A 13,314-nucleotide genomic window follows, 5' to 3' on the forward strand; every position below is an offset into this window, starting at 1 on the left:
TCTTTAAATGATTTTTAAATGATCCCTGCTTCAGTTTGAATCATTAGGCCACACCAGCCAGAAATACAAATCTTGTTACAAAAACCCTTATAATCAACTTGCCCTTAAATGTTTATACAGCTTACTGTCTTAATTAGCTCAATGCAAAAAGCCTAGAATATGGGGATGGTATTCTCTTTTATAAATGTAGATCTTCTTGTTCTGAGACTGGAGATGCCCATGACCTTTATAGCTGCTCCCCATGCCATGGAAGACCTGGGTCTGAGACCAGCTCAGCCAGCCTGGATGCTTTACAGTTTACATCTATATTCCAAGCTTTTAAATGCACAGCTAATAGCTTAAGTTATCCAAGAATAATGAGATGATGTTACACCTTAGTGCTTGGGAGTTTTTCTCGCATCGGCTACCTAGAACAAGAGAGGTCAGAAATAACTCTCCTCTCTCCAGGTCCCTTATAACCTTTGACTGCATGGGTTACTCACTGTGGCAGATGAAGATCAATTAAACTGTCACAATCAAATGGTCAGAGAAGAGCTCCGTGAAGAATAATGACACAAAAAGGTTTCTCAGAGACTTGCAGCATCTTATAAAAACAGCAATACCACCACTATGACCAATATACACTTCATTATGGTAGAGAGTCAGAATTAATATCTAAGAGGCAATCGCTGCCGTGTCTACTCCAGCAATTATTTGTATATGCACACACATAGGAGATGGAGCAGGAGAAATGACACACAATGCCTCTTTGCTCCCCTAGCGATGTCACACTTGAAATATGAAGCACTCTCTGAGCTGATGACTTCCTTGTGCTGCTTATACATTATCCTGCCTGGGCAACAACCAAGTTCTGTGCAACAGTACTTCATTATTTTAATTAAGCTTATTGCAAGAGTAATCATCATTGCCATCAGTATCAATCACCAGTAATATTTCCAGTGATGTCTGTAAGTGATGAAGGTCCTAACTGACAATAAATAATAATGCTTCTGGCTTGAGTTGACACTTCATTGGACTTTGCTGGTTTGCTCTAAATACTCCAGGGCTTGCTACAAAAAGAACTATTTATCTATGACAAAAGCTGGGTCTACATCATATTTGTTTTGACTTCCCAAATGGGTATGTTCATAATGTTTGCAAAATTTATCCTTTTGATTATGGCAGCTACCATATCTGAAACACATTTTAAAAGAAATTAGAGAGGTCTCACTCCTCTGCTGCAGAAGTACTTTCCCGTGTATCCTTAACTAATATTAATTTGAGTAATTTCTTTATTTTGTTGGAAGAAGACAGAGTATAAAGTTGTTTGGATTACAAAAATGCTTTTGCCATTGGTAGGGAAAAGTCCGAAGGGACATCCTTCCACTCACATCTAAATAATCCCACAGCGTCAAGATCTGATCAAAATGTATTACTTAAATATTTAGTCCAAACTATCAGTACACTTGCTTCTTCCTGTCATTATTCTGCTACAGTTTAAACACTCTGCCTCTTCTGGTTTGTGCTACAAATTTTCTTAGCTGGACAAAGACATATCTGGCATTTTAGAAACAGCTTTCCTATTCTCATTTTTTTGTGTGCTTGTTAATGCTTGGAGGATGATCTTTTGTAATTCAACAAGAGGAGACACACACAATTGTTCCAGAAAGACAGACCTTAAAATATCAACATAATATTTCCAAGAAGTTCCAAAATATTAATATCATGGACAATAACCCTAAATTATCTTTTTATTATCTCTCATTAAAAAAGCAAAATCCAGGACTATTCAAGAACAGTCATCCACCTCAGCAATAGCCAAGCTCAGCTGTAAGGTCAATAGCTGACAGTACACCCTTCTTTTTTCTCTCTGTCCTTCTTTCACCTCTCCCGCCCCCCTACAAAATGCAAATGTCGCTGGGGTCTCTGATGGGTGATAGCAGAGGGGCTTTCTTATTGCACCGGATGTTAGACAAGGCTAACATTTTCCCAAATCGGATTTTCAGGAAATTGAAAGTTTTATGATTTGTACATATTGAGAGGTACCACGATGCAGAAATTCTCTTTCATGACACAAACCAGCAGAAAACACAGCACATGGCAATTTGCTCCTGTGAATCCCCACCTCGGACCGTATGGGGGATGTCATTACTGAATAAGCGCCAAAATAAAATCTGTCGGAAGCAGTCGTCCAGAGAGTCTTGTTATAGAGCATTTTAAGCAGGGCCACACAGGTGGCCCCCAGAGCCCCTGTGGAGCTGTGGAACAGCTCAACTCTCCCCAGCATGCAGACATGGGTCCGAGGCAGGCTCCCGCCTCCTGCCCAGCGCCGGCTCTCCCCAGCCAGGGACCGAAGGCAAAGGAGAGTGCAGGAAGGGCTGCAGTGCCTCTCCACCGTAATGGTATGAACATCATTTTAATGATCGGTGTTAGACGAAGCTGCAGATATCACCAATTTTCAATGTTCTCCATAGAAATAGCTCAGCCAGCATAGTTCTGTGTCCAAAGCATCACAAAGAGAGCCTTCTGAAAGAGTGAGCAGTAGAGAAACTGGAGGCAGAGCAATTAAAGGAAATTGTACAATTCTCCTGGATGACTTGATTCCTTCTTTCTCCATCACACATGCTGCAAAGGGACACATGTCTGCATGAAGCATTGACAGCACTAAAGAACATTCCCACATTGCGTTCTTGCCCCCAACACTCATTTCATGGATGCTGCCATTTTTAACATCCATTTTTTCTAATGCCCATATTTTATACCTGTTTAGTTCAGGATATGTATTCCTCTCTCTCTCTCTCTCTCTCCCCCCGCTGTGTTGTATCAGGAGCTCGTCACCCCCTCTGTTTTCTGAACATAAACACAATGCAATTTTGCCATCAGAACCAGTCGGTTCCTAGCCAGTCCATCCCTCTGGGGACTGTGAACACAGAACCAGAAATATTATCACTATTATTTTGAAGCTTTGTCCAGTGAGCAAAGCTATCATCACTTCTCTGAATGGGAGTTGCTCTTTCCACCTTTTCCACTTTAGTGCTGCATCCCACCTTCACAAAGATGTCTCACTCTCCCAGTTTCTTCTCCTTACAGGTGTTAGATATGCCATATATCTCTTTCTATATATCATGTTACAGCGAGGCACGCTTCTGGTGCTTTGGGCTCTTTTTAAAATTACATTTTACACATCAGTAAACTTGTAATGTAGGAACTGCTTTCTTAGTGTTATTTATATCCCCGTGCAGCAAAAGAATTTGTCAGAGAGTAATATGAATGTTATTTATCTGACGGCTCAGCTTTATTGACTGCTACATTTCATATCCTTCAGTACTTTTTGGCAGAGGAGTAAATAACAGTGCTATTAACCTCTAGCACCAGTATAAAAATAGGCAGTTATTAAGGGGTAAATATTACTTCGATTATTATTGCTCCAGACTGCTTTCTCTGTAAAAAATGAGATCCCTTTGTGGATCTAAAAAAACCCCCAAATTTTATTTAAGTTGTAGACAGTTATCTGGCCACTTGTTCCGGATAGTTTCTGGTACCTTCAGCAGTAAATATGGAATATATCATGCTTCAGCCACCTGGCTGGATAGGATTGAAATAAGGATATGAAAACAGTAAGAACCGGGCAAGTTAAAGCAAGGTGCTTAGGGCTGCACTGGCATCTGTCTGTGCTGCATCAGTGGCTGGCTTTTGTGATCCATTCTAACTTCAGATAAAGACTAAGCAGACTTACGAAGAGACCAGAGCTATTACTGTTTAAACAGCAGAAGTAAGTCCCAGATAGTAGCAATGGGAAATGAGCCCTTTCAGCAAGAATTAAAAGGCGTGCAGGGCTCACATCCTCAGAAGTCTTTTTACATTGAGCTTCCTTTGGTTTTGAAAATCAGTGGATGTGATCTATGTAAATACCCTGAGAACCAGGGTCCCGGCACCTCACCAGGGGTGTTCAGCACCTTGCAGGATCAAGGCCTTTGCATGCGACCCTCTAAATCCCCTCAAGTGGCAATATTTCATTACAGAGACAAGAGAGCAGTTTAAGTGGCATTTCTGTTTCTATGGCAATTGCAGCAGCAGGAAGCATTAGGGTTTGTTACTCCAGAGAACTCTTATCTGCTGCTGCTGGATGCAACTTTCCTTTTTAAAATCTCATCTGCTTCACCTAGAGGAAAAATAAATGACTGGTAGCATGAAGAGATTTTCAAATATCTAGTAAATAAAGCAGATCTGTATATGAAGTGTAAACATATATATTGGGTTACATTAAAACAATGTAAAGAATTAACATACCTGCAATCTCTGAAGTCTAGTCCCTATCTGACACTCCTAGGTTTAACCCTCCTGTGTAAGATATCAATACCAATTTGAAAGTACCATTATTTCCGACTACAGAACATGCTGGATTTTGACTTGTGGAGTATCTTTGCTCTGGTAGATATTTTCATCCTTTTTATTTCATTCCTCAGGTGGCTTATGGCAATTGTTTTAGTGACAGCCAAAGCCAGCATCTGCCTGGCTCCATGAATCATCTCAGGAAAGCAATCCCTGTCCTTTCTGAAACGTGGGACAACATGCAAGCTGTTGTGAGCCTCACACGGGGCTTAGCAGTACCTGTGCTAGTGGCAGGATGGGAGCAGCCCCCATGCTCTTAACCATGGTCCTCCCTGATGGCCCCATGAAAGAGTTCAAGCTTTTAAGTTTGAGAATAGCATCAATATGAAGCATTGGGGCTTAGCCTGAAAGAAAATGAAAGAAGAGCTTCTTTGTCTGACAGACATGATAAGGTGAGACATTTCTGGAGCCCAAAGTGCCACAGGAGGCCTCTTTTTGATGTCAGTGAGAGCTGAAATTTGCTGGCAGACAGACCACAGGCTCACCGCCCGGCCGCAGTGGCAGTGGTGAATGTTCTCGTGCTTCAGGTTGCAGCTAGCCCAAATAGGTCACGGCAGGAACATGCTTCAAATGGCATGTAGAAAGAAAGGCTTGTTAATCCTGGCCAGAGGAGCATCAATATGCACGTGGCCATTAAGGTGGGATATTAATGGGGTCACTATAGTAGGAAATATATGAGCCTATATATTGAGTTTCTTGGCACTTATTGTTAACAAAACTTTATTTGGCCTTGCTAAGCAGCAGCATCTCTGTTTAAAAGGAGCATTCAAAGATCTCTGGAAACATTTGTTGGGTTTTTTTTTTAAGAATGGAGAATCAAAATTATTTGGTGGGCCTATTGGAGATTACAATCACTTAAAGCCAAAACTGATTTGATATTGTGATCAGGTAGAAATAACTTAGAGCTTTGACACTCAAAATTCAGAAAAGTAATTTAGGAAAGAATAGTGGCTAAGAGAAGTGAGAATTTGGAAATGGTTATTTTGAAAGTAACAGTGAAGAATGATGAAAACTTTTAAAGTGAGCCCTTAACAGAAAGTAATCCCAATTTACTGTGTCTTTTCAGTGGGATGGAGAAACTTTTGCTACATGCCTTTCATACAACCAGTCTAATTATCTTTCTGATCAGATAAGAAGGAGATGGAAAACAAAATGAACTTTAAAAAAGCAACAGCTAAAGCACAGTGTTCTTTGTATACAAACTTGTTTAATGAGGTTATATCTGTTAAGAGTTTAATTGCTGCAAATCTGTTCTTCATCCATTCCAAAAAATTAGTCACTACTAATAAAAAATATACATAATTTCCAGTCTTACTGAGCATGTCTCCAGAGACACTTTTACAAATTTGTTGTCATCTGTTTAATTATAAGTTTACCAGCTTATTTTGAAAGGTGGTTCCAAGTTTAATTCACACATGCTGATTTAAAATCACACACAGAAAAAAAATCTATATTGAAAAATTTTTATTTTCTCTCTCTCCTAATAAGAAAGCAGGAAGTTAACATGTATTCCACAGGATTTACAATGGACATCACAATCAAGCATGCTGTAACTTAAAATCCAATTTAACTTAATATTTTTAAATAGACAGAGAGTAATAATCCCAGAACTGTATCTGAAATAAAATCAACATCTGTTTCCCAAATAATTGGGTCCTTACCCAAATAATTACAGCACTGATCCAGATAACTAGATTGGGTATAAGGTGGCCCATGTGTGATATCTTATGTTTATAGGTTGGTATATGTCATAATACAATATTTTTGTTGTAAATAAGATAATGAAGTCACATTGAGAAAGGAGATTTTGAAAGCTCATGAAGACATTTATTCTTGTAGACTTAGAAAAATGTCTTCTTGCCCCTCTCTCTCTGTTCCTCTCTCCCTTTTTGTCTCTCATTTGCAGAGAATCAAATTCCAAATCCTAGAAATGCATTAAGTATTTTTTCAGTTGGCTGTTTATCAGTTGTGATTTTTATCTCAAACCTCTGCACGTTGACTTTTTCAGAAATAATAGGTGGTGCAGGATGAGTTACTGTGCATGAGCTCACAATGGCAGGGCACTGCAGAAGGTCATGTCTAGCTACAGATCGTCTTCAGGTCGGGGGATTGCTACACCCTGACCTCAGAAAGAAGTTAAATACTTTCAAAGCTCTGGAAGTCACAGTTCATCCAAAAAGTTTTTTTTTAACCACATGAAACAAGCTGGTGGTGTCCAGTGTCTCATGGATGAATTTTGTGTACCTGCCAAGTTCGAATCTCTCTGTTTCCACTCACAGAGGCAGCATCGCTGTTGCAGGTGCCCCAATTGCCAGCTCCTATTCGTAGACATAACTCATTTTTCTAGTAAGACAAAACCAAAGAGAACAAACCTCAAAAAAATGAGAGATCTAATGGTGCAGGAGCTCAGGAGGAAGAAATATATGACCAGTGGAAAATAGAAGTTCAGAAAGAAGTTACATGGAAACTTGTGCAAATGCTACAGCTCCATTTCGAAGCATGAGAGATCTTCAGAAGAACATCGAGATATAGTCTCATAGATTTTAATGGCCTCCAATAATACTTTCAGTCCCCTGACACTCTGTTTATGCTTCCTAGAACCTGATATCCCATTTTTTGTTCACCTGTGAGTATATCTTTGTGTTTCAATTCCTTATGGTCATGGCAAGAAAAAAAAGATACAGGAAAAGAAGGTTGGGGGAAAAAAAAGTAGTAAAATGGAGAGAACAGACAAACTAAGGTTGATGGAAGGAATGAGAAGAGATTAACGTTTTTGTGTGTTCTATTACTTGTGCAGTTTTGTACGTGGAATTAAGATTTGACGGTGAAAAGGGTCATAGACTAGGTCCAGCAGCAAAAGAGAGGTGAGAAGACTCACAAAGATAAGCAGCTATGCAGAAAGTGACCACAGCTTTACCTACCAAGAATAAGGACCTTTTAATTAAAATTTATCATAACTGCAAATTAGCCAGCAGAAAAGCAAATAAATGTCATAATCACCAATTTCCCTACTGTTCCCTAATATATTAGATAAATTAGTTCTTATACATCCTGCCTTGCAATATGAATAATTTATCTTTTAAACTCCCAAAGCATTGGTTGTAAGAAATGTTAATTTTATTTATTAGAAAAAGAACACCCAGCAGCTACACACTTCTCAAGTGCTAAGAGCACTTTAGAGTGATCTTGTCTTTTCAGAGTGCTCTCTTTAGGAATGAACATGGCATATTGACAAGGGAAAGCCATCTAATGAAGAGTAATGTAGAGGAATATTACTTAGATTGTGCACAGTGGTTTCTAATCTTTTTCTCTGTGCAATTTTATCATTGCATTTTTATGGTACAGACATAGCTGTACAACCAGGCCAGTTCATTCAGGAAACATAGTACCGATTATGTTGATACAGTTGTCTCAATCTTCAGAACTTTCCATAATAGCATGGTCTTCCCACTGTTTTACTTGTGACAAACTGATGAAATTTTTTAGGCAATTCCATATAATTTTAAACTTTTACATTTATCTGAATCGATACAGAGAGGTAACCAGCAATGCAATAAAAATACATCATTTACATCTTCCTACATTTAAATATATTATCCACACTGAAAGTTATTAAGAGCAAGTTATTTATTTCATACTCAGGGTTTCTGCAGTCTGCAAAATCAGCAGTATGGAAATGAGTAATTTTTGCTCATCTCACATTGTTTAATAGGTTAAACTGAGCATAAACTCAATGGCAGCACTGTGATTCACATCTAAACTAAGCTTTGTTTCTGTTATGGTATACGGTTCTATTCCTTAAGGGCCTCTCTGATTCCCACTGAAGTCAAAGAGAATATTTCCCTTGACACAGGATTACTGTATAAGATTCTATATATGCATCATGTGTGATAGCTATTGTAGATGCACTTGTCACAGCCCACAGATCTTGGATATGTTATAGTGTGTACTCATTTCAGGAACTCTAAAATCTCTTAAGGCAAAATCTTCCTAGGGTAGAGAGCCTGTAGTTTTATTGGAAGAATTTTTGTTATCCTAATGGCATTAAGTAATATTTTACACCTTTTTTTAATTAAAAATATTCACTAATTACTTCTTTAAAATAAAAGAATATTCAGTAATTTCTTCTTTATTTCTAAGATTTCTGAACTGTTAAGAAATTGATTGCTTTAGAAAATATTGTTTTGTCACGTGAGTCATTCCAAATGTGGAGTAGTCACTTTGGTTTTGTAAGAAGTTACATTAATTGCTTTATTTGTTTTCCCTCTGGAAGCTGTAAACACATGTATAATTACTGTAAATGGATTTGTTTTTAACTAAAAGAGAATTATAGCTGGTTCTCCAAAAGGACTTAGGTGCCACCATCACATTAAGTGCCTTTGCTGCCTCAAGCCCAAGGGGATCTGACCACTTATTGTACAAGGGCATGCTCTGTCTCTCCATTAGCTCTTACAGGGCTCTGGGGTGGGAAAGACTTTCTCCTATTGAAGCTTAGTTACTTTGTGTTTGAATTAAGTATTCTTTAGAATAAATGTTGTGATCACCTGTAGAGACCTTGAGGTGGAGAGGACATCCAGACAGGGCAAAAATAAAGGTCTTGGAGCACCTGGAGACTCTTTCTATCCCTGCTGCTGTCCCCCCATCTGCAGTACATCACATGCCTCTCACTCTGCTCCGATGATCCCCTGGACATCCCGGCATCAGTTATCACTCAGTCTCAGGGGCCAGAGAAGAACCTCAAGGAAGAGGAGGGGATGGTGGCCTTGTGGGGAGCAGGTAGCACAGGGCACACTAGTACTTCTCTTTGTCTCTCTGTGGCCCAAACCAACCACAGGCTGTTCTTTCTCCTTCCTTCCTCACAATGAATATTTAACTATCATACATGTAGCAGAGCAGCTTCAGCAGAAGTGTTCAACCTAACTTCCCACGTCACCTGGGGCAATGGCGCTTTTCAAAGATGATGTGCATGCGTGTCCCAGGAGGCAGAAGAACAATTTGATCCTGGGTGCTTCATATCCTGGAGGAAAGCCCTAATTGCTGAGTTCTTCAGCAAAAAGGAAGAGCATGACATTGGCAAACCTTGCCAGCTGCGCAAGACATGCTCAGGCACTGCAAGTGTGTGCCTAAACATTAGGCATTACAATACCCACCTATTTGGAAACTACAGACAGGGCACTGAATTCACCAGGAAAATTAAACATTCTCCAAGAACTTCCAAGAACTTTTAACTAGTCTTTAATTTGGGACACTTAGTAGCCTTGAGGATAGTAGGATTTTGCACTGGTTCCCAAGTCTGGGGCCTAACTGAGCTCCACTAATTCAAGGCCCAAAAACCAATGAAACCAACATGGTCTCACTGCATTTTATTTTCTGCTGTTCCTGGATTCAATTAGAAAGCCAGGTTGGCCTACAGAGCAAGACAGTATCAGGTCTTCTCCCACTAGTGCCATCTGGAAGGATTATTAGAAGCATGAATGGATTGTCAAAGTATTTTTGTTACAAATTTCCAGTGTAGGCCTTATGACTGCCACGGAGGGTGGCATGGCCAGTTCAATGAGACTTGATAATTCCTGGAATACTCAGAGAAAAAAGGTATGCTGTCACCACACAGGACCTCCTTAACATGCATGTTAGTAGTGGCTGGACAGCAGCTGGAAGGCTCCTTGGCCTTTGCCCACTGAGAAGCGCAGCAGGGAGATACAACTCCTCCCTGCGCCGACATTTTCTCATCATATTTAAGACACATGGTAGGGAGGAGGTTCAGGACACTCGGCAGTGCTCTTGGCTTTCCAGCTCTGTAAGGATCAGCTCTCCTCAGGAGACTGCTCCCTAGGCAAGGAGAGCCAAGTGAGATGGTTTTGCTCTGTGAACACAGTATGCACCCTTTGCAACTACATTCATGTTAGAAATACAATCTAAATTCTTCCTTGTCTTGCTGACAAAGCATTGGGTGAGTAACGAGAACAGAGACACGCTGTTTGCTTGGATTAAAAAAACAGGAAAAAGTCTATCAGAATATGATGGGGTTTTCAAGGTTGCTATTCAAGTACAAGTGAGGCTTTTTACTCCCTTCTCTTCCTCCCCCAATCCAAGTGGTCTTCTGCTTCAAAGTGTCTGTATTGCTTCCACATTCCACTTCTCCAGGAAGATAAATCTTTCTGTCTTTAATAAATTGTCAGAGAATTTCGTCAGAGTTTACCTCTTTGCACATGAATCTTTTCCACTAAAAGAATGGCTAACTTTTCCACAAAAAGGCAAAAAAAACCCCATGGTTCTTTAGCTGCCTGGATAATCTTTTAAATTTACATATAACAAGTGAATAACGTCAGGAGACAGGTCTTCCCCTGCCTTCTCCACTTTCTTCTTGGTGAGAGCTCAATTACAGAAAAGCTTTCTCTTCTTTAAATGGGAGAGTTATTTGCTGTATTTGATGTGCACAGTAAATCAGGTCCTTGGTACTGCTGTACTTAATATTAAGCCATGCATTTTCAGGGAAAAGGTAATGCATGAACAGAAGTTGCAAATTAGGATTTTTTTTTTTCCCAGAAAAATAAACCTCTTGGGCTATAGTTTGTCTTCCTTTCTTCACTTCTCTCTTATCTTTCAGACATAATAGTACAAGTAAGGTAAAAATTACACAGTTCGTTGTTGAGTTTATTTACTGTTTACAGAGCTGAGGTATGTGGTTAGGAATTAAAAAACAGCTCCTCAAAATTTAACCTTCCCCACTTTTTGTTTTTATCAAACTAACTTCCTAGACGCAAATCTAATTTCTCCTTACTCACCTGCCTTATGTGAAATGATGTCAGAGAAAAACAGCACACCAAACAAAACACAATCACAAACACCACCATCACTTTAATATATTTACTCACCTGTGTGTCTTGTTTCAATGACAGAATATGAAGTTGCAATGAGGGCTGACACACAGCAAATGCATGGGATATACCAGGGAGGGGAAGATGGCAAATAAAAAAGATGGGCAGTTGCCTGAGAAGTCATCTTTTAGTCTCAGCAGCTTGTAGAAAACTGAAATGAGCTTGCTGGGTTGGAGGAGAGACTCAGAAATCAGTCAGTCAGTCAGCCATGTTCCTCAAGATGGGTCCATAAATGTCTGCAGAATATACTAAATGGTGTCATCCCAACAGGTGTAAGCCTACACCACAAGATAGCTAAAAGCTGTGTCACCCCAACTTAGTGGTAATATACGTATCTCTCAGAAGGGTTTAATTAGCTAGGGCACTACCCTCCCCATGGCTACGTGGCTGGTAGTCAGCTCAGAAGTTGGTTGCAGTGAGCTGGAAGTGGCTTATAACACAACAGAGCAAATGTGTAGGTGCTCCCTGTAGATGATCCAGCATCTGTTGGCCAGCAGACCTGTAAGAGATAAACATACAGGCTTTGTCTCACAGGGGGGTCCTTTTCTTCTCCTATGTGATCATCAGCAGTGAAGAACTTCCAGACTACCTTGTACTCCATGGGGGTTTTGTGCAGCCCTAATGATGTTTACACCTGAAGAGAAAATAACCAAGTCCCTGTGTCTCACTTGCAGAGTATGAACAGTGTTTTTTTTCCTTGTGAGTAGTCCAATGTGGAATAAATGAGCTGAAAATGAGCACCTGGAGCACCACCATGCTATTTTACTGAGTAACCTTGCAAGGGCACAGCCATATTTGCAAGCAATGTTAGGCTCACAGCCATGCCTTAGGTCCCACATCTTGATCCTATTTTTATAATAGTCCAAATCTGAACCTCTAAAATCTGGGAAAGTTCAAATCTGGATTCAGATTTTATGCTAGTCATAAAAACTAATAATAACAAACTCTTCGGAAACAGGATGCCTTCCAAAGACCTGGCATGGTGAAAACATTAACAAAATATAAAAGGAACAGTTAGGAAAGATAAAACAGTTACTGATGATCTAAATTAATCTTTTGCATTTGCGCTCCCTAAGAGGACATCACCGAGATTCTTGCAATAGAGCTATTCTTTAAAGGGATGAATCTATGGAGAGGTGGTAGATGCCCCATACCTCAAAACATTCAAGGTCAGGTTGGACGGGGCTCTGAGCAACCTGATCTAGTTGAAGATGTCCCTGCTATTGCAGGGAGGTTGGACTAGATGGCCTTTAAGGGTCCCTTTCAACCCAAACCATTATATGATTCTATGAATCTAAGGATCATTTTCACATTTTAGTGTTAATAATACAGCCTGTAGAATAACTCAGTAACTGGAACAATAAGAAATTGCCAGAGTCAGACAATATTCACACAAGAGGTCCAAATGAACTTAAGTACAAAAATGCTTTATTAATTGTGGCACAGGTAACTTACTGATCAAATATACCTTAATAACAGATGAATATAAAGTAGCAAAGGTGATATCAAAAAGGAGTCTTGGGAGGATTATGGGAATTACAGATCAGTAAGTCTGACTTCTCTGCCATTCACCCTGGCAGAGACTATAGCAGAGAAGAGCGCTAGTAGCTATATAGATAAATGTGACGTGACAGGGAAGAATCAACAAGGCTTTTGTCAACATGTCACATCTCACAAATCTTTTAGAGTTCTTTGATTTGCCAAAGTGTGGGAGAAAGGCACATTGCTCAGTCACCTGGCAGGCACGCTCAGGGCAGCAGCGCACCAGGGCAGGATACCACTGCAGCTCTGAGGGCTGTTGGAGGGGTTTCTCCCACTGAGGAGATTTGGTGCCTGACTCTCCCTTGCTTGGCTAGTGCAAGTTCATAACCACAACAACCAGGATTGCTCCAGTGCAAAAGACGCAGTTTCAAGGTGTTTGGGTTGGGTTTTTTTTCTGGGAAAGAATTCTAACACACACTGGGCATGGATAAACGAATATAGGAAATCTACCTTTGTGTCTGTTTTCATGGCCACCTTGTTTTGAAGGGTTAGAATTTCTTCTATCATTAATACTCTAGTAATT

Source organism: Balearica regulorum, chromosome 2, assembly GCF_011004875.1.
Source record: "Balearica regulorum gibbericeps isolate bBalReg1 chromosome 2, bBalReg1.pri, whole genome shotgun sequence".
In the NCBI taxonomy this organism is placed as follows: Eukaryota; Metazoa; Chordata; class Aves; order Gruiformes; family Gruidae; genus Balearica; species Balearica regulorum.